This window comes from Hemiscyllium ocellatum, chromosome 2 (genome assembly GCF_020745735.1).
Source record: "Hemiscyllium ocellatum isolate sHemOce1 chromosome 2, sHemOce1.pat.X.cur, whole genome shotgun sequence".
Lineage (NCBI taxonomy): Eukaryota > Metazoa > Chordata > Chondrichthyes > Orectolobiformes > Hemiscylliidae > Hemiscyllium > Hemiscyllium ocellatum.
In genome coordinates this window covers 859,987-878,988 of record NC_083402.1, presented here as the reverse complement: position 1 = coordinate 878,988, position 19,002 = coordinate 859,987, and the positions used below count along the sequence as shown (strand labels likewise).

At 42.4% G+C, this 19,002-nt stretch overlaps 1 protein-coding gene across 3 annotated transcripts in view; it reads right to left on the bottom strand.

Annotated features, from left to right (window-relative positions):
• The window catches only part of nipbla (NIPBL cohesin loading factor a), a 529,062-nt gene that overhangs the window by 429,196 nt on the left and 80,864 nt on the right, over positions 1-19,002 (bottom strand). The gene's annotated exons all lie outside the window — the stretch shown is intronic.

Here is a 19,002-nt window from a genome sequence, read left to right as displayed (position 1 = left end):
TTAAAGGGCTACAATGTTTGGCTGGAAAGCAGGAGTACCTAGGTAACTCTTGAGAACTCGTGCAAACACAGTCAAATGGCCACCTCCTATACGGTAAAATTCTGATTCTATCCTTCACGGTCATTTTTATGCAAACAAAATTTGGTCGGCACAACATCGTTGGCTGAAGGGCCTGTTCTGTGCTGTACTGTTCTATGTTCTACAAACTTGCTAATTAGACATAAATTTCACAATGCTATCAGAACTCCAAACAGATCTAAACTGATGTCCAAATAGGAAATCTATCATAAAGACAGGAAATTGGTTATAATAGGCAAATTACAGTCAGCTCTTCTATAATGCAATGTTTTGTTCTTGTGTAAATTCCGTTTTAGAAAAATCACACTTTAGAAACAACGTTTGGCTTGCCAACAATATTTAAAAGTTTATGCTTTAGAAACAGCACTCCTCATTCATCAGTCATGTTACAGCAAATTTGCATTGATGAAACACACGTTATAACAGAATGGTTTGTATGGAGTATTGCTTGGAGAAGTCATGTTTTAAAGGACTATGAAAGGATGGATTAATGTTTCATGCAAATACCTTAACTGGCTTTTAAAAACATTACTGAAAGTTCACATTGCATTGTCTCCCTGCATATTTCATGACCAGTGATAACTACTGGGCTCTTTAGAGTGATCTGCTTGAACAGGTTCTCATTTTATATGGTTCATTTGGAGAAAAGCCTATTAGGAACGTGTATCCAGTGGATACCACTCATTTGAGAAGAAACCCTCTTATTGAGTTCAGAGTGAATCCTATTTGTTCCTTTAAAAACAGCGATTGAAGAATATCTCAAGATTACATTTCTGAGAGACTTCATAGCTTCAGAGATCATCATGCATAGTCAGTCTAAGATGTTTTCTTTCAGAAAGCAAATCTCTAAACAAATTCATTTCTTTCTCATTTTCTGAAGAGAGTAAAATGCTTGTGTTTTGAGGATATTGAGAGTTAAGCATTTCTACTTCCAGATTACACTTTGTATATTAAGCAATTATTGAATTTTCATTAAATAAGTTTTATTTTGATAGCAAACCAATAATTGTGTTTTAATAGCATGGTTGTTTGATGTTCTTTAATACCTGATGAGGTATTTAATCAGTCAAATGGGAAAGGTATTTTCATTTTACATCGTCAATGGAGCAGTGGGACAACAGTGACAATACACTTCTCCAGCCTGGGTCAAAACAATTAGTAATTAAAAGGCACACATTTAGCCCCTAATTTGGCACCAGAAAGGGTTTTACACATGGTAAGAGGAAGTAGATTTTGCCTAAGTCAATGACCGGTAAAGTGTTTGAAATATTGGATGGGTTAAAACTAATTAAGTTTTACAAAAGCCACCTGAACTAACATATGTTCCATGGTGAAGAGAGAAATCAAAGACAATCTTTACTTGCAAAGCATTTCTTCAGAGGATGAAACACAACAGGAATTTCTCTCCCAATTCCACATTTTTCCTGCATCACTATTTGTCTCTTGCATTTTTCTTTAAATTCATTCATGGACTGTGGACATTGGACAGCATTTATTTCAAATTCCTAATTATGCTGGAGATGGCACGGTGAGTATCTTCCCAAGGAACTCCCCATGATCTTGCTAATCAACCAGTAAAACAGATTCAGAAGATCCAGTTTCTCACAACAAAAGTGCAGATATGAGGAAACCAATTCAGACCCCTAAGCGAGGTTCATCATTGCTCAATTGCAATTCGTTTGTATCTGATTGCCCCAACCTGGCTTTTTTCACATTATTCTTTGACACTCTTAACTTGCATAAAATACACATTTGTTTAGTTTTAATTTTTAACTGTAGTGCTTTCAGGTAACCTTACTCAATTGACTTTTACTTTCATTGCTCCCTGCTAAACGTTTGTACTCTTGCTCTATGGTGCAATTTTCTCTCAAATTAAGCCTTGAAGTCGATGTGGTTTTGTTACACAGGAAAGTCCCCCCGAGTTATGAATAGGTTCCATTCCCAAGTAGAACTTGATTTGTATTTAAGTCAGAACACAGTACAGAACAACGTCAATTATCCAAACAAGATGGGCAGGAAGTATTTGTTCAGATAGCTGATTGTTTGGATAGTGGTTTTACGGTACCTTGACATCCTGTTCGGATAATCTGAAATCGGATCATTGACGTTCCGATAACAGAGGTTGTTCTGTACATTATAAATATCCAATCACAAGTATGAAAGAAAGTTCGCAAGTGAGATCCTCAAAATTAATAAGTATATGGAATTTTATTCATACTAGTGTACGTTGGGGAACTCCCAATGCTCACTTTTTATTTTTATAAAAGAGCTTCAGCAGCCTGCTCTATGAGTGTTCTCTCCCGCATATAAATCTTCATATTTTCAAAGCTTCTTCAAAGACATTGAGAATTAAACACGGATTTCAATTGTTCATTTATTTTGATCGTTTTCATTCTTTACAGACTTCTTTGATTTCAAACTATTTGAACTGCTAAGTGCAACATCACATAAATACACAATACAAAGCAATAAAAAGCATCATTGGCAGAATGTCAACTAAACAAGTAGATGGTTATCCTCTGATTCTCCAAATGCAATATAAAATGAAATTAACTAATACTATAAAAAATATTTTACTGAAAACAAAACGAAATGGTGGCAATCAGAAAAGAGTCATCTAGACTCAAAATGTTAGCTTGCTTTCTCTCATGGACACTGACTAATCTATGATCTCCTGCATTTTTGTTCTCAGTACAGATTCCAGCACCTGCAGTAATTTGCTCCTAAAAGCACATTCTGCCTCTGGTCTTTCTTCCTTGTCACTAATCACAGGAAGTAGGACTTCTCTTTTTAAAATGAGTGGGAGCAGAGAGATTCAAATAGCAACAAGAAACTGGAGACCAGACACAAAGGAACAGAAGCAGAGCAGGTATTCATCAACATCAGAGAAGCATAATAATTAACAGAACTGCAAGGAGGAAAAACAGAAAGCAGTCAAGTATATGCTGGGGAAAGCCTTCCTTTAAAGTAATCAATGAAATTAATAGAACAGATGGGGCGGCACAGTTGCTTAGCACCGGTGCCTCACAGGTGTGTGCGCGTGCGCATGTTTCCTCCCACAATCCAAAGATGTGCAGGTCAGGTGAATTGACCCCATAGTGTTCAGGGACGTATGGGTTAGGGTTCAGGGTAAATATAGAGCGATAGGGTAGGAGAATGGGTCTGGATGGTTACTCTTCGGAGGGTCTGTGCGGACCTTTAGGTCGAAGGGCCTGTTTCTACAGTGTAGGGATTCTAGGATTCTATGATTCAAAACTAAGCCACAGCCACAACTAATCAGGAAGACCGTAGTGGGATACTGAAGAGTTAACTTGCTCTGCTGACCTGCAGGAATTAGATATCTGAGGGTTGGGTGGGATGCCTCTGACTTACAGATAGATTGTAAGAAAATTTGCATCATCACCCCCAATTCAGAGATCAATAAGAACATTACAATTGGAATTTGACTACTCTCCTTTAGTTACAAAAAAATACAATTTACACCAGATGTCGCCATTAAGGAATGATTTGCATTACATTGTTTCTGGAGGTGAGTCAGTCACTGCAGTTTATCTTGAGTCACATGCCACTATGAGGTGGTGACTGGGGATGGTGTGGGGGAGGAGGGTGTCTTTGGGCATTACTAACTATGATGTAAAGATTCTGCAAAAGGAAGGACTGTTTCCTTTATTCAGAGCGCTTCCCTGGAAACACCTCGCAAGCATGGTGAGGAGTGTTCAGGGTTTCTCCACAGCTTGTACTGTACTGTGCTGTGCTTAATAAAATTTGGTTGTTGTTCACAGAAGTTGGTGTGTTGCAGTTGCACCAAGTGCACAAAGACCTTAGGAAGAAGAACTTAACATTTGGTGGCAACGGTGGGATTCCAAAATAGATGGAGCTTCCAGGTGGACTAAATAAGTGATGTAAAAGAGGTAAAAACTATGACTGCAGATGCTGGTCCGAGTGCTGGTTGCTTGAGACGGACGGGCCCGCGAAGTAAGATTTACTTGAATCGCTCTCAGTCGAGCCCTCATCCCCTAGGTAAAAGAGGGTTAAAGTCCTCTAGTGGTAAGGTTCGAGGCTCCAGAACATTATAGAGTAGAGTAAGGGGGGAAAAAAAAGAGAAAGGATATTTACTGTGCCTGTCTCTATCACCCTGCCTTAGACCCGTTGTTAAGAGGGGAAATCCGCCAAGCGAAGGTCAGGTCCCTGAAGTGGATGTGAAGGCTACAGATGTGAGATTTGGGGCTCTGGAAAATAGTTTTTAAAAGTTAGAAACCAGGAACTTCAAAGAAAAATATCTCAACAAAATTTGGCGGTACACATCCCCTTACAAGTACTTTTAGGGCAATATGGCATCACCGGGAAAAGGGAGAGAAAACGGAGCCAGTCTGCTCACATCGCAACAGTAAAGTACGTTAACTAGCCGGGAACCTGTGCCTGGGTTTTTGTTGTGGGAGTCTCCGTTTTCGGGTTGTGGATTCGACCAGACGAGTCTGTTCTGGGAGGTGGTGGCGTGGGCTGCTGTGCCCTGTGGTCCACTGCAAGGGTTTTCCCTTTTTGTAAGGGTAACTTCATCGAGCGTATATACAAAAAAAAATGAGAAGTGTTGAAATCAAGGATTTATTAATATTTGGGTCGAAAAAGTAAGTTTCAATATAAATTGTGCCATACTGAAAGTGTTTGATAATTAAGTATTTTGGACTGTTAAAATACTGGATCAGAAAACAAAATAACGATTTTGTTTTATTTGAAGTAGGATCTCAATTCAATAATGTTTAGTGGGCTATGTAATAGGGCAGATTTTGTTTTTACATTAATACTATACAACATTAGGTCCTTATCAAGCATGTAACCTTAAAACAAATTTGATTGAGTACCTTGAGCCCCTGATTTGTTTGAAATTCTACAATGCCAGTTTCAAATAAACAATTGTGTCAGTTGTCATGCTTTAGCCAGATGAGAACATTGAACATTACAGCGCAGTACAGGCCCTTTGGCCCTTGATGTTGCACCGACCTGTCATACCAATCGAAAACCCATCTAACCTACACTATTCCACGTACATCCATATGCTTGTCCAATTGACGAATCTACTACCATTGCAGGCAAAGCATTCCATACCCTTACTACTCCGAGTAAAAAAAACTACCTCTGACATCTGTCCTATATCTATCACCCCTCAATTTAAAGCTATGCCCCCTCATGCTGGCCATCATCATACTTGGAAAAGGGGTCTCCCTGTCCACCCTATCTATCCCTCTGATTATCTTGTGTGTCTCTATTTAGTCACCTCTCAACCTTCTTCTCTCTAACGAAAACAGCCTCAAGTCCCTCAGCCTTTCCTGTATTGTATTGTATTAAAATATCTTTGCTATATTTTAAAATGCAGAGTGGTCACAAAAAAAGAGTGCATTTTAATTTTGATGTTTTGTTAAGATTTTAAGAGAACATATTCCAAGTGTGATCTAACCGGGGATCTACAGAGCTACAGCATAACCTCATGGCTCTTAAACTCAATCTTTCTGCTAATGAAAGCCAACACACCATAAGCCTTAACAACTAAAAAACAATGACTGCAGACGCTGGAAACCAGATTCTGGATCAGTGGTGCTGGAAGAGCACAGCAGTTCAGGCAGCATCCAACGAGCAGCGTAAGTCTTAACAACCCTATCAACTTGGATAGCAACTTTAAGATCTACAGACCTGGACCCCAAGATCCCTCTGTTCTTCCATACTGCCAAGAATCCTGCCTGTAACCCTGTATTCTGCATTCAAATTTGAGGTTGCAAAATGAATCACTTCACACTTTTCCAGGTGTGAACATCATCTATCACGTACCAGCCCAGTTCTACATCCTGTCAAATTTCCTGCTGTAAACTGCAACAGCCCTCCACACTATCCACAACTCCGCCGACCTTCGTGTCATCAGCAAACATACTAACCCACTCGTCCACTTCCTCATCCAAGTCATTTACAAAAATTACAAAGAGCAGTGGTCCCAGAATCAATCCCTGCGGAACACCACTGGTCACGAGCTCCAGGCTGAATACTTTCCATGTTTTATCACACTGTTTATGGGCCAGCCAATTCTGTATCCAGACAGCCATATTTCCCTGTATCCCATGCTTCCTTACTTTCTAAATGAACCTACCATGGGAAACCTTATCAAACGCCTTGCTAAAATCCATTTACACCAACATCTTCATGAATGTGTTTGAGCACAAAGAATTCAATAAGGCTTGTGAGGCATCACTTACCCTTCTCAAAACCATGCTTTCTCTAACCAAACTATGGTTTTCCATGTAATCATAAATCTGGTCTCAATCCTCTTCAATAATTTGCCCACCACAGACCTAAGATCAACTGGCCTATAATTGCCAGGATTATCCATGTTCGCTTTGTTGAACAAGGGAATAACATTTGCCACCCTCGACTAATCCAGCATTATTCCAATGGACATGAGAACACAAAGATCATCAACAAAAGCGCAGCAATTTTTTCCTTGCTTCCTGTCGTAACCTTGGGTATATCCCGCCTGGCCCAGCGGAATTATCTACCCTTAGGTTTTTCAAAACTTTCAGCACATCTTCCTTCCTAACATCAACCTGTTCGAGCAAGTCAGTTTGTTTCACGCTGTCCTCACAAATGACAAGGTCCCTCTCAGTAGTGAATACTGAAGCAAAGTATTCATTACAGGCCTCCCCTACCTTCTCCAACTCCAGGTCCAAGTTCCTACCACTATCCCAGACTGGCCCTACACTCACCCTGGTCATCCTCTTATTCCTCACCCAAGTGTAGAATGCCTTAGGGCTTTCTTTAATCCTACCTGCTAAAGCTTTTTCATGCCACCTTCTAGCTTTCCTAAATCAATTCTTCCATTCCTTCCTGGTTGCCATCTAACCCTCTAGAGCCCAGTCTGATCCTTGCCTCATCAACCTTAAGTAAGCTTTTCTTCCTCTTGACTTGATGTTCCACCTCCCTTGTCACTTCACCTTATCATTCCTTTCCTTTGATAGTCAAAGCCTTTAATGTTTTCAAGAAGGAGATTTCATAAAAATAAATGAAACAAAAGATATGGGGAGAAAGCAGGAACAGAATACAGAGTTGGATTATCAAATATGATCATGGCAGAGCAGGCTTGAAGGAACTGCTCCTATAGTGTCTCTTTAGGAGAGCTCAACTTTTTTTATTTCAAAAAACTTTATTCATAAATGACCTTTATATACATTCTTGGTCACTAAAACAGTTCAGTTCTGCACAGTTTTTGCATATAGAGAACAAACAAATACGGAGGCTTGACTTTCCTTACACAGTGCTAACACACCCAAAGATATTTTGATTTACGTATGGTACTATTTGCATACGATAGACACACAAAGAGGATCCAATAACTGAACAAATCACCATACTTTGACCAAAAGATAGTTTTACCCCCCACTGTGCCTTGGCAGCAGCTGTCTCAACTTTAATGTGTCCCTCAGTACATAGCCCCGAACCTTACAACATGCCAGGATGTGAGGTTAAGTCTTTGCGCTGCAAGTTTCAGGAAGACCGAAGGGCGCCTTTCACCAAGTTGATCGTTGATATGTGTCTCAGCAAGAGTGGCAGGGAACAGACTCTACAGCATAGAGTCCTGTATCACTGAACTACTTGGGATGAACCTTGACAAAAACTACTGTATCTCTCTCCAAACCTTCTTTGCAAAGGCACATTCCAGGAGGAGAGGGAGTGCAGTGGCAGAGAGAGTCGGATCATACAAGGAGTATCGCAAAGGTAATGTCCTTTTCACCAACTAAGTGATGTCTTGGTGCTTGTTGGCAAGTTCTGCCGATAATGCATTTTGCCAAATCACTGAGTCTGCTCAGGGAACAACCCAATTAGATCCACCCACTCCTTTTCCCACTGGGTCTCGAAGGCACTTCATCCTGACTACTTTCTGATTTGACAGCAAGTCAAAGTGTTTTACTTTACAAATTTCTCCATGAAGTACACGTGATACAGAATGGTCCAACTACTTACCCAAACTTACTCACCTAATCAGCTACCTCCTCTCCCTGGGTCACTTATTAACAGTCCGCCCAAACTGTTGGACAGTGAAGTTGACTGTGGGACACTACCTTGTCAGTTTTTACAACATGGAAAGAAGCCTTTCAGCCATATCTTTGCTCCTGTCATCAAGCATCCATGCTAATCCATTTTCCAACATTTGGTCTGTAATCTTGTACGCTATGGCGTTTCAAGTGCTCATTTAAATACTACTTAAATGTCTCAAGGGGAGCAAGTTCCAGATGCCCACAATCCTCTGGGTGAAAATTTCCTCAAACCTGCCCCCCACCCCTCAAAAGCTCCTGGTTCTCATCTTAAAACAGTATTCATTGATTCCTCTCAGGGGAAAAGTTTCCCTCCATCTATCTCAGCTATGCTCCTCAGAACTTTATACATCTCAATCACATTCCTCCTCAGCCTTCTCTGCTCAAAGAAAAAAAAATCCAGCTTATCTAGTCTCTCTTCATAGCTGAATCGCTGCAGCGTAGGCGACATTCTAGGGATCTCCTTTGCAACCACATCCTTCCTGTGTAGTCCAGCTGTGTCTCGACAAACGTTTATTTCCAGCCTCAGAGCCACCTTGCTCTGACAATCAATACCTTGACTATGAAGGAAAGAATCCCATATGCCTGCTTAACCACCTTACCTCCTTGACTTGTCATCAAGGATCAGTGTACATCCATACCAAGATCTTTCATCCTCTGCACTTCCTTGGATAAAATAGTTTACTGTGTTTTCCCTTTCATCCCAAAATGCATGTTTCACTTTTCAGGATTAAATTCATTTGACATCGTTCAACCCATCTGTAATGTCCTGCAGTCTCAGGTTTTCATCTTCGCTATTTAGCGCATCAATTTCCATGCCAATGAACATGCTGACCAAACCCCCTACAATCATGTCTTAGACATTAATGTACACAGCAAACAGCAAGATCCCAGAACTGAACCCTGTGATATGCCTCTGAATGGCACTTCCAATCACAAAAAAAACTTCGACCATCACACTCTGCTTCCTGACACTAAGCCAATTATGAATTCAGCTTGCCAAATTGCCCTGTATCCCATGGGTTCTTAGCTTCTTAACCAATCTGACATGCAAGACTCTCAAAGGTTTACAGAGATGCTACTAAAACTGGAAGATTTGAGTTATAAGGAGGCTAGGACTTTTTTCGCCTTGAGGGTCTGAGGGGTGACTTTATAGAGGTTTGTAATCACAACAGTGCATGGATAAGTTGAATAGCCAAGACCTTTTCCCCAGGATAGGGGAGTCCAAAACTAGATGGAACAGATTTAAGATGAGAAGGGAACGATTTAAAAAGGGACCTGAAGGACAACTTTCTTATATAAGAGGGAGGAAGTGGTAGAGGCAGTTACAATAACAATCTTAAAGATTTGGACAGGTACATGAACAGGAAATGTTTAAAGGGATATGCATAAACCAGTTAAATTTAGGAAACCAGTCAGCACAGACAGTTGAGTCAGAGGGCCTGTTTCAATCTCTGACTTGACCACAATGTTAAACTTAATGGCCTGTAACTTAGAATCAAAATTACAATGCAAAAAACAGGCCATTCACTCCATCATGCCTGCATCAACTCTATTATCTAATATATTCTACTGCCTTTCTCCACAAATGTGCACCCCATTACTCTTCAAATAATCATCAACACCCTACTGAATGCCTCAATTGAAGCTGCCATCATATTTCTAAGCAGTGCATCCCATATCTTAACAACTCATTATGTGCAAAATATATTTTTCTCATCATCCTTGCTTCACAGACACACCATTTCAAAGCTATGCCCTCTCATACGGATTTATTTTACAAGCGGAAGCAGCTTGATTTTGATTTACTATTGTCAAATGTATCTAGGTACAGTGTAAAGTTTTATTTTGCATGCAGTACAGGTAGATCATACCATGCAAAGTGCAGAAGGCAATAGAATAGAGTGAGGAATACAATGTTATGGCTGCAGAGAAAGAGCGAGATCAACATTAAATTTGAAAGTCAAGGTCCATTTAGAAGTCTAATAACAGCGGGGAAGAGGCCATTCTTGAATCTGCTGGTCAGTATGTTTAAGCTTTTGCATCTTCTGCTTGACGGAAGACATTGGAAGAGATGATAACTGAAGTGGAAGGGGTTTTTGATTATGTTGGCTACCTTTCCAAGGCAGCAGGAAGTATAGATGGAGTCAATGGTGCAAGGTGGGCTTGCATGATAGACTGGGTATGTTCACAACTCTCTGTAGCTTCTTACAGTCCTGGACAGAGCAGCTGCTATACCAAGTTGTGGTGCATCCAGATAGAATGCTTTTTATGGTCCCCATCTACACTCTTCAGCCCTCCCACGATTTTGACAATGTCCATCAAATGTCATCCCAGCCTCCTCCTCTCCAAGGAAAACAGTCCCAATTCCTCGAATCTATCCTCTGAAGTTGAAGTTTCTCATATCTGCAGTTTTCTGGTATGACATGCACAGGTGAGATTCCCACCATCTGCAGTTCACACTTCATTCTGATTTAGAAACCGATCAGTTGTAAATCAAAATCCTAGCATTCCCTCCCAATGGCATTATGGATATACCTTCACCCCAGGTCTGCAGCAGTTCAACAAGACAGCTCACCACCTTTTCTCAAGGACAAGCCAGAGGATTAGGAAGTCTTTAGAATCCAGCAGAGACAACTGAAAAAGCAATAAGGGAAGATGATAAAATAGGAGGGTAAGCTAGCTAATAATATAAAGGAAATTTGCCAGAATTTTTTTAAAAAGACATAAAAAGGTCAAAGAAAGGCAAAAATGGACATTTGACCTCTGGAAAAGTATTAATGGGGAACAAAGAAATGGTTTGTTTGCTCTTTACATCAGTTTTCATGGTAGACGACACTAGCAAAACTTCAAGAGTCAAAGGATAAGAGAGTGTAGTGGCCATCACTAAGGAAAAGATGCAGAGGAAGCCGAAAGGTCTGAAGTGGATAAAACACCCGGACCAGATAGACGACACTCCAAGGCTCTGTTGAAGATTGTTTAGGAAATTATGGAGGCCTTGGTGGTGATCTGCCCACTGTGGCAGAGTGAAAATTCTGTAATCCCCTCCCTAAGGGCATCATGGAGCTGCTTTCAGCAGTGGTCTGGACCACAGTGGTCTGGACCACAGTGGTCTAAGGCGGCAGTTCTCAACACCTTCTCAAAAGGCACTTAGGGACAGGCAATAAATGCTGGCCAGTCAGCAATAACCACATGCCACAAAAGAATCTCGTATATGAACATGTAACAGAAGTTGGGTACTCTGCCTTTCTAGCCTGTTCCATTACTCAACAAGGTCGTGGCCGATTGATTTTAAGCTAAATTCTACATTCCTGCACACCCCAAACGATACTTCATACCCTTGGTAATCAAGATTTTACCACTTCTTCCTTAAAAATTTGTAAAGATTCTGCATTCCCTGCCTTTTGAGGCAGGGAATTCCAAAGACAACCATGCCTCAAAAAGAAAGTTCTCCTCTGCTTTCAATGGGTAAGCCTCTTTTTTTAAAAAAATTTCAAACAATTGCTCTAAATTCTCCCACGAGGTACCATCCTTTCAACATTCACCCAATCAAGTCCCCTCATGATTTTGTGTTTCAATTTAGTCAATTCTGACTCTTTCAAACTCCAGAGGATACATGCCTTACCTGTCCAGATAAAATAATCTGCTTATTCCAGGTATCAGATTGCCTTTAACATGCGGAGAAAGTGAGGACTGCAGATGCTAGAGGTCAGAGTCGAGAGTGTGGTGCTGGAAAAGCACAGTAGTTCGTAGTATCAGAGGAGCAGGAGAATCGACGTTTCAGGATAAGTATTCCTGATGATGGGCTTATGCCCAAAATGGCGATTCTCTTGCTCCTCAAATGCTGCCTGGCCTGCTAGTCTTTTCCAACACCACACTCTTAACTCTGCCTTTAACATGATATCAATGTACTTAATGTATAATGTTATATACTGCACGCAATACTTTAGTACCTCATCAATGCCCAGTATAACTAGAACATAACCATTTTACTCATGCGTTCAATTCCTTGCACAATAAATAAAACATCACCGATTAAATTTCCTGATTTCTTGCTGTACTACTGCATATTAACATTCTGGTTCTTTAACAAGTAACATAAACATGGAAAAGAGGTGCAGAGGGCCATTTGGACTTTTTTTTCTGCAAGGCCATTCAACATGATCATAGCTGATCATGCAATTTCAGTATCCCACTCCAGCCTTATCTCCATAACCAACCATCGATCCCTTTAGTTGCATGGGCCATGCCCAGCTCCCTCTTGAATATATCAAACAAACTGACCCAATAGCTTTCTGTAGGAGAGAATTTCACAGGTTCATAACACTAAATGAAGAAATTCTTCCTCATCTCAGTCCTGAACGGCATGCTTTCCTTCACTGGATGAGATATGGAGTATAACAGTTGGCAAGTCATGCAACAGTTACACAGGACTTTGGCTCGGCCGCATTTGGAATACCGCGTACAGTTCTGGTTGCCACATTACCAAAAGGGATGTGGATGCTTTGGAGAGGGTGCAAAGGAGGCTCACCAGGATGTTGTCTAGTATGGAGGGCGCTAGTTATGAAGAAGTTCAATAAATTAGGATTATTATCATTAAAAAGACAGATTGATGGTGGGACCCGACTGAGGTCTACAAAATCATGAGGTATAGTCAGGGTGGATAGCAAGAAGCTTTTTCCCCCCAGAGTGTGGAACTCAATTACTAGGGGTCAAGAGTTCAAAAGTGAGAGGGGAAAGGTTTAGGAGAGATACGCATGCAAGGTTCTTTATGCAGGAGGGTGGAGGAGGCCTGGAATGCATTGCCTGGGGAGATAGTAGAGGAGAGAATGATAGTGTCCTTTAAGATGTATCTAGACAGATACATGAATGGGCAGGGAGCAAAGGGATACAGATCTTTAGAAAATAGGGAGCAGTTGTTGACAGAGGATCTGGATCGACATAGGTTCGGACGGTCAAAGGGCCTGTTCCTGTGCTGTAATTTTCTTTGTTTGTTCTTACCCCTTATTCTTAGGCCGTGACCCTTGGTTCTGGATTTCAACGTTGGGAACATTCTTCCCATACCAAGCCTGTCCAGTCCCATCAGAATTTTATGTTTTTATGAGATCCCCCTTCATTCTTTGAAATTCCAGTGAGCACAAGCCCAGATGACCCAATCTTTCTTAATATGTCTGTCCTGTCATTCCAGGAAATACTCTGGTGGATCTTTGCTAGATTCCCTCAATAGCAAGAATGTCCTTCATCACACTAGACTAACAAAACTGCACACAATACCGAATATGTGGCCTCACCAAGGCCCTGTACAACTGCAACAAGACAGCCCTACTCAATATTAAAATCCTCTCACAACGAATGTCAGCATGCCATTAGTTTTCCTCACTGCCAGCCACACCTGCACACCAACCTTCAGTGACTGTTCCACCACGACACCAAAAAGTCTCTTGCACTTCACCTTTCCCTAAACTGTGAGGTCTTGTACTTTGGGAAAGCAAATCTTAGAAGGACTCAAACACTTAATTGCAAGGTCCTCAGGACCATTGCTGAATAAAGAGATCTTAGTGCAGGTTCATAGCTCCTTGGAAGTAGAGTCGCAAGTAGATAGGATAGTGAAGGCAGCGTTTGGTATGCTTTCCTTTATTGGTCAGAGTATTGAGTACAGGAGCTGGGAAGTCATGTTGCGGCTGTATAGGACATTGGTTAGGCCACTGTTGGAATACTGCGTGCAATTCTGGTCTCCTTCCTATCAGAAAGATGTTGTGAAACTTGAAAGGGTTCAGAAAAAGATTTCCAAGGATGTTGCAAGGGTTGGAGGATTTGAGCTATAGGGAGAGATTGAATAGGCTAGGGCTGTTTGCTCTGGAGCATCAGAGACGGAGGGGTCTTTTCCCTGGGGTGGAGGGAATTCAGAACTAAAAGGCATAGGCTTAGGGTGAACGGGGAAAAGATATAAAAAGGGCAGCTTTTTCATGCATGTACGAAGTGAGCTGCCAGAGGAAGTGGTGGAGGCTGGTACCTCTTGAAATGGAGAAAGGTGACCAGTGGTGTTCCACAGGGGTCAGTGTTGGGGCCACTGTAGTTTGTAATATACATAAATGATCTGGAAGAGGGCACTGTTGGTATGATCAGCAAGTTTTCAGATGACACAAAGATTGATGGAGTAGCAGAAAGTATAAGGGACTGTTGGAGAATACAGGAGGATATAGACAGATGAGCCACATAACACCGCAGCACAGACGAACTTCGGAAAACAGAGGAGAACCACCTACACAACGTATTCAAGAAGAACGGATACTCAAAAAATACAGTCTGCAGATTCCTCAAGAATAAACCATGACAAGCAGACCAAACACAGCCAGAAACCCTAACCACCTTACCATACATCAAAGAAGTTTCAGAAATGACAGCAAGACCCCTCAGAATCCTAGTAGCACACAAACCCACCAACACTCTCAAACAAAGACTAACAAACTTAAAAAGACCCAGTGCATTCCATGGACAAAACCAACGTCATCTACAAAATTCCATGCAAGGACTGCCACAAACACTACGTAGGACAAACAGGAAGAAAGTTAGCCACCAGGATACACGAACACCATCGAGCCACAAAAAGACACGACCCTCTCTCCCTCATAGTCCTACACACAGAGGGAAAAAAAACACCATTTTGACTGGGACAACACTTCTACCCTGGGACAGGCTAAGCAAAGACATGCCAGAGAATTCCTAGAGGCCTGGCGCTCCAACCACAACACCATAAACATCAACCGTTCAGAAAATGAACAGGAAATGACATCATCACAAACCCCATCCAAGACAAACATATAAATAGAAAGCAGGAGACAACAGCTTCACATCACTTGGAGGTCGCCACTGATGTTACCTAGCCAGGTAATGAAATATCTGGATATCAAACCTACAGCTCAGTGAGCAAACCTACACTCTATAGACTGGAGTGTTGGGCAGAAAAGCGGCAGATGGTTTTCAATGCAGACAAATGTGAGGTGATGCATTTTGGCAAGACAAATTCTAGAGCAAATTATACAGTGAACGTAAGAGCCTTGGGAAAAGTTGATGGGCAGAGAGATCTGGGAGTGCAGGTCCATTGTATCCTGAAGATTGCTGCACAGGTGGATAGAGTGGTCAAGGCGGCATATAGTATGCTTACCTTCAATGGACGGAGTATTGAGTATAAGAGCTGGCAAGTCATGTTAACATTGTACAAGAGATTGGTTCAGCCGTATTTAGAATACTGTGTATAATGCTGGCCGTCGCATTACCAAAAGAATGTGGACGCTTTGGAGAGGGTGCAGAGAAGGTTTACGAGGATTTGCCTGGTATGGAAGGTGCTAGCTATGAAGAGAGGTTGAGTAGGTTAGGTTTGTTTTCATTAGAAAAATGGAGATGGGGGGGGGGGGCGCATTGATTGAGATTTACAAAATTATGCAAGGTATAGACCTGGTGGATAGAAACAAGCTTTTACCTCAGGGTGAAGGATTCAATAATGAGAGGTCACTCTTTCAAGGTGAGGGGTGGAAAATTCAAGGGGGAATATATGCGACAAGTACTTCACGCAGAGGGTGGTGGGCAATTGGAATGCGTTGCCAGCAGAGGTGGTAGAAGCCGGCACGGTAGATTCATTTAAGATGTGTCTGGACATATGCTTCAGCAGGTGGGGAGCAGAGGGATACAGATGCTTAGGAATTGGGCAACAGGTTTAGACAGTTGATTTGGATCGGCTCAGGCTTGGAGGGCCAAAGGGTCTGTTCCTGAGCTGTAAATTTTCTTTGTCTTTTGTGTCCATGCTGTACATCTAATAGAATAGATTCCCTTCAGTGTGGAATTAGTCCCTTCGGCCCAACCAGCCCACACCGACCCTCTGAAGTGTAGGCAAATGGGAGGACTGCAGATGCTGGAAACCACAGTTCCAGCACCACTCTGATCTAAAAAGCACAGCAGGAAAAATCGATGTTTCGGGCAAAAGCCCTTCATCAGGAATAGAGGCAGGAAGCCTCCAATGTGGAGAGATAAATGGGGGGTGGGGCTGGGGCGAAGGTAGCAAAGAGTACAATAGGCAAATGGGGGTGGGGATGGATATGATAGGTCAGAGGGGAGGGTGGAGTGGATAGGTGGGAAGAGAGATTGGCAGGTAGGACAAGTCATGGGGACAGTGCTGAGCTGGAAGGTTGGAACTGGGGTAAGGTGGGGGAAGGGGAAAATGAAGAAACTGGTGAAGTCCATATTGATGCCCTGGGGTTGAAGTCTTCCAAGGCGGAAGATGAGGCATTCTTCCTCCAGGCGTCAGGTGGTGAGGGAGCAGCGGTGGAGGCAGCCCTCCCAGGACCTGCATGTGGGAGGGTGAGTTGAAACGTTGGGCCAGGGGGGGTGATGGGGTTGATTGGTGCAGGTGTCCCGGAGATGTTATCTGAAGTGGTCTGCAAGGAGGTGTTCCAGTCTCCCCAATATAGAGGAGACCACATCAGGAGCAATGGATACAATAAGTGACATGGATGGATGTGGAGGTAAAACCTTGATGGATGTGGAAGACTCCTTTGGGACCTTGGATGGTGGTGAGGGAGGTGATGTCAGCGCAGGTCTTGCAATTCCTGCGATGGCAGTGGAGGGTGTCAGGATGGGAGGGTGGTTTGTTTGGGGGGCGTGAACCGTAGTCACGGAAGGAATGGTCTTTGCGGAAAGTGGTGGGGAGGGAAATATATCTCTGATGGTCGGGTCCGTTTGGAGGTTTTAGAAATATCAGAGGATGATGCAGTTAATGTGAAGGTTGGTAGGGTGGAAAGTGAGGACCGGGGGTGTGGGGGCGGGGGGTGTTTTGTCCTTCTTACGGTTGGAGGGGTGGGGTTTGAGGCAGAGGTGCAGGATGTAGATGACATGCGTTGGAAAGCATCTTCAACCACGTGAGAAGGGAAATTGCAATCTCTAAAGGAGGCCATCTGGTGTTCTGTGGTGGAATTGGTCCTCCTGGGAGCAAATACGGCGGAGGTGGACGAATTGGAATACGGGATGGCATTTTTGCAGGAGGTAGGGTGGGAAGAGGTGTAATCCAGGTAGCTGTGGGTGTCAGTGGGTTTGTACAAAATGTCAGTGTCAAGTCGGTCGTCATTAATGGAGATGGTCTTGGTGAATTTAAGCACGGGTGGAGCATGAGGTGACACCAATGCAGTCATCAATGTCGTGGAGGGAAGAGGTGGGGAGTGGTGCCGGTGTAACTACGGAAGATGGACTGTTATACCTACCAACAAAGAGACAGGCATTGCTGGGGCCCATACTAGAGGAACTGGGAGGATTCAAAGGAGAAATTGTCAAGGGTGAGTAACCCACTCAGACCCATTCCTGTAACCTATATTTACCCCTGACTAATACACCTAACTCATACTTCCCTGAATGCTATGCGGCAATTTAGTATGGCCAATTCAGCTAACCTGTACATCTTTGGATTGTGGGAGGAAAACCACGCAGACATGGGGAGAACGTGCAAACTCCACACAAATAGTTGCACAAGGCTGGAATCAAACCCAGTCCCTGGCGCTGAGGGGCAGCAGTGCTGACCACCGAGCCACCGTGTCACCCATTGAGTCTCTGACTCTATAAATTCACTTTTGTTGTGTCAGACGTGAAACGTTTATTCTCTCTTCAGAGATGCTGCTTGATTACTGTATTATTTTCAGCTTTATAACTTTGAATTTCTTGATTTTCCTCTTGCACTTAAAGCATTTCATATTTTACTATTTCTTCATGTAGGACTGTCTTCTGCAAATTCTTCATGCAAACTCCACAACCTGCCCAACTCTCCTTTAGCAAATCACCCCAAGGGACATGGGTCTTGATCTGTATAAATTAAATCTACAAAAAAAAAACATCTCAATGGTGTGTTTAAAGTTTCACACGTGTTAGATTTAGGAACATTTACTCACTACTTTGAATCACCTCACCAATCTTTATCTAGACCTCCAAAATACTTAAGGATGGGTAATTGTAAATCTTAAGTGAGCCCTCAGCCATCACACTCCACCCCAACATTCTGATGCAAAGTACTGTTTTATCCATACACTAATTACAGAACTGATGGGTGATACATCTTCTATGATTCTGAATAAATAACTGTACCGATTAGGTGGATTGGCCACATTAAATTGTTCAGTGTCCAGCAATATATAGGTGAAGTGAATTAGATATGACAAATGCAGGATTACAGGGATAGGGTTGGGGACTGGGTTGGAGAGGGAAGGCTTTTGGAGGACGAGTGTAGACTTGACAGACTGAATACTTGTTTCCACACTGGAGGGGGGGCCTATAAATTCTCCCTGTATACTATGAGCAATTTAGCATGGCAAAGCACTTAACCTGCATATTATTGGTGTGTGGAAGGAAGGTCCAAAGGAAATCCACGCGCACACTACAGGAATGTATAAACTTCACACAGGCAGTCGCCCGGCGGTGGAATTGAACCAGAGACCCTGGTGATGTGAAGCAGCAGTGCAAGTCATTGAGTCACTGTGCCAACCCACATGATAAAGGCCTCTAGGTGGTACTGCTCCACAACCTCAGAACTAGTCATGGGTCAAATATGGCCTATATAAACTTGAATATTGCTGACGAAAGAAACCTATTGAAGCTTTTCTCCTCGCAGTCATCAGAACATGTTGCAAGAATGAATAGGCAAACTAATATTCATATGCACAAGATAGGTGCACTGATTGGTTCAGCAGTGAACTCTGATCAGTAGAGATTGGTGTTGAGAATGCACCTATAATACCACAGGAAATAATATCAGGAGAAGGCTTTTTGGCCCCTAAAGCCTGCTCCACCCTTCAATAAGATCATGGCTGATCTGTCA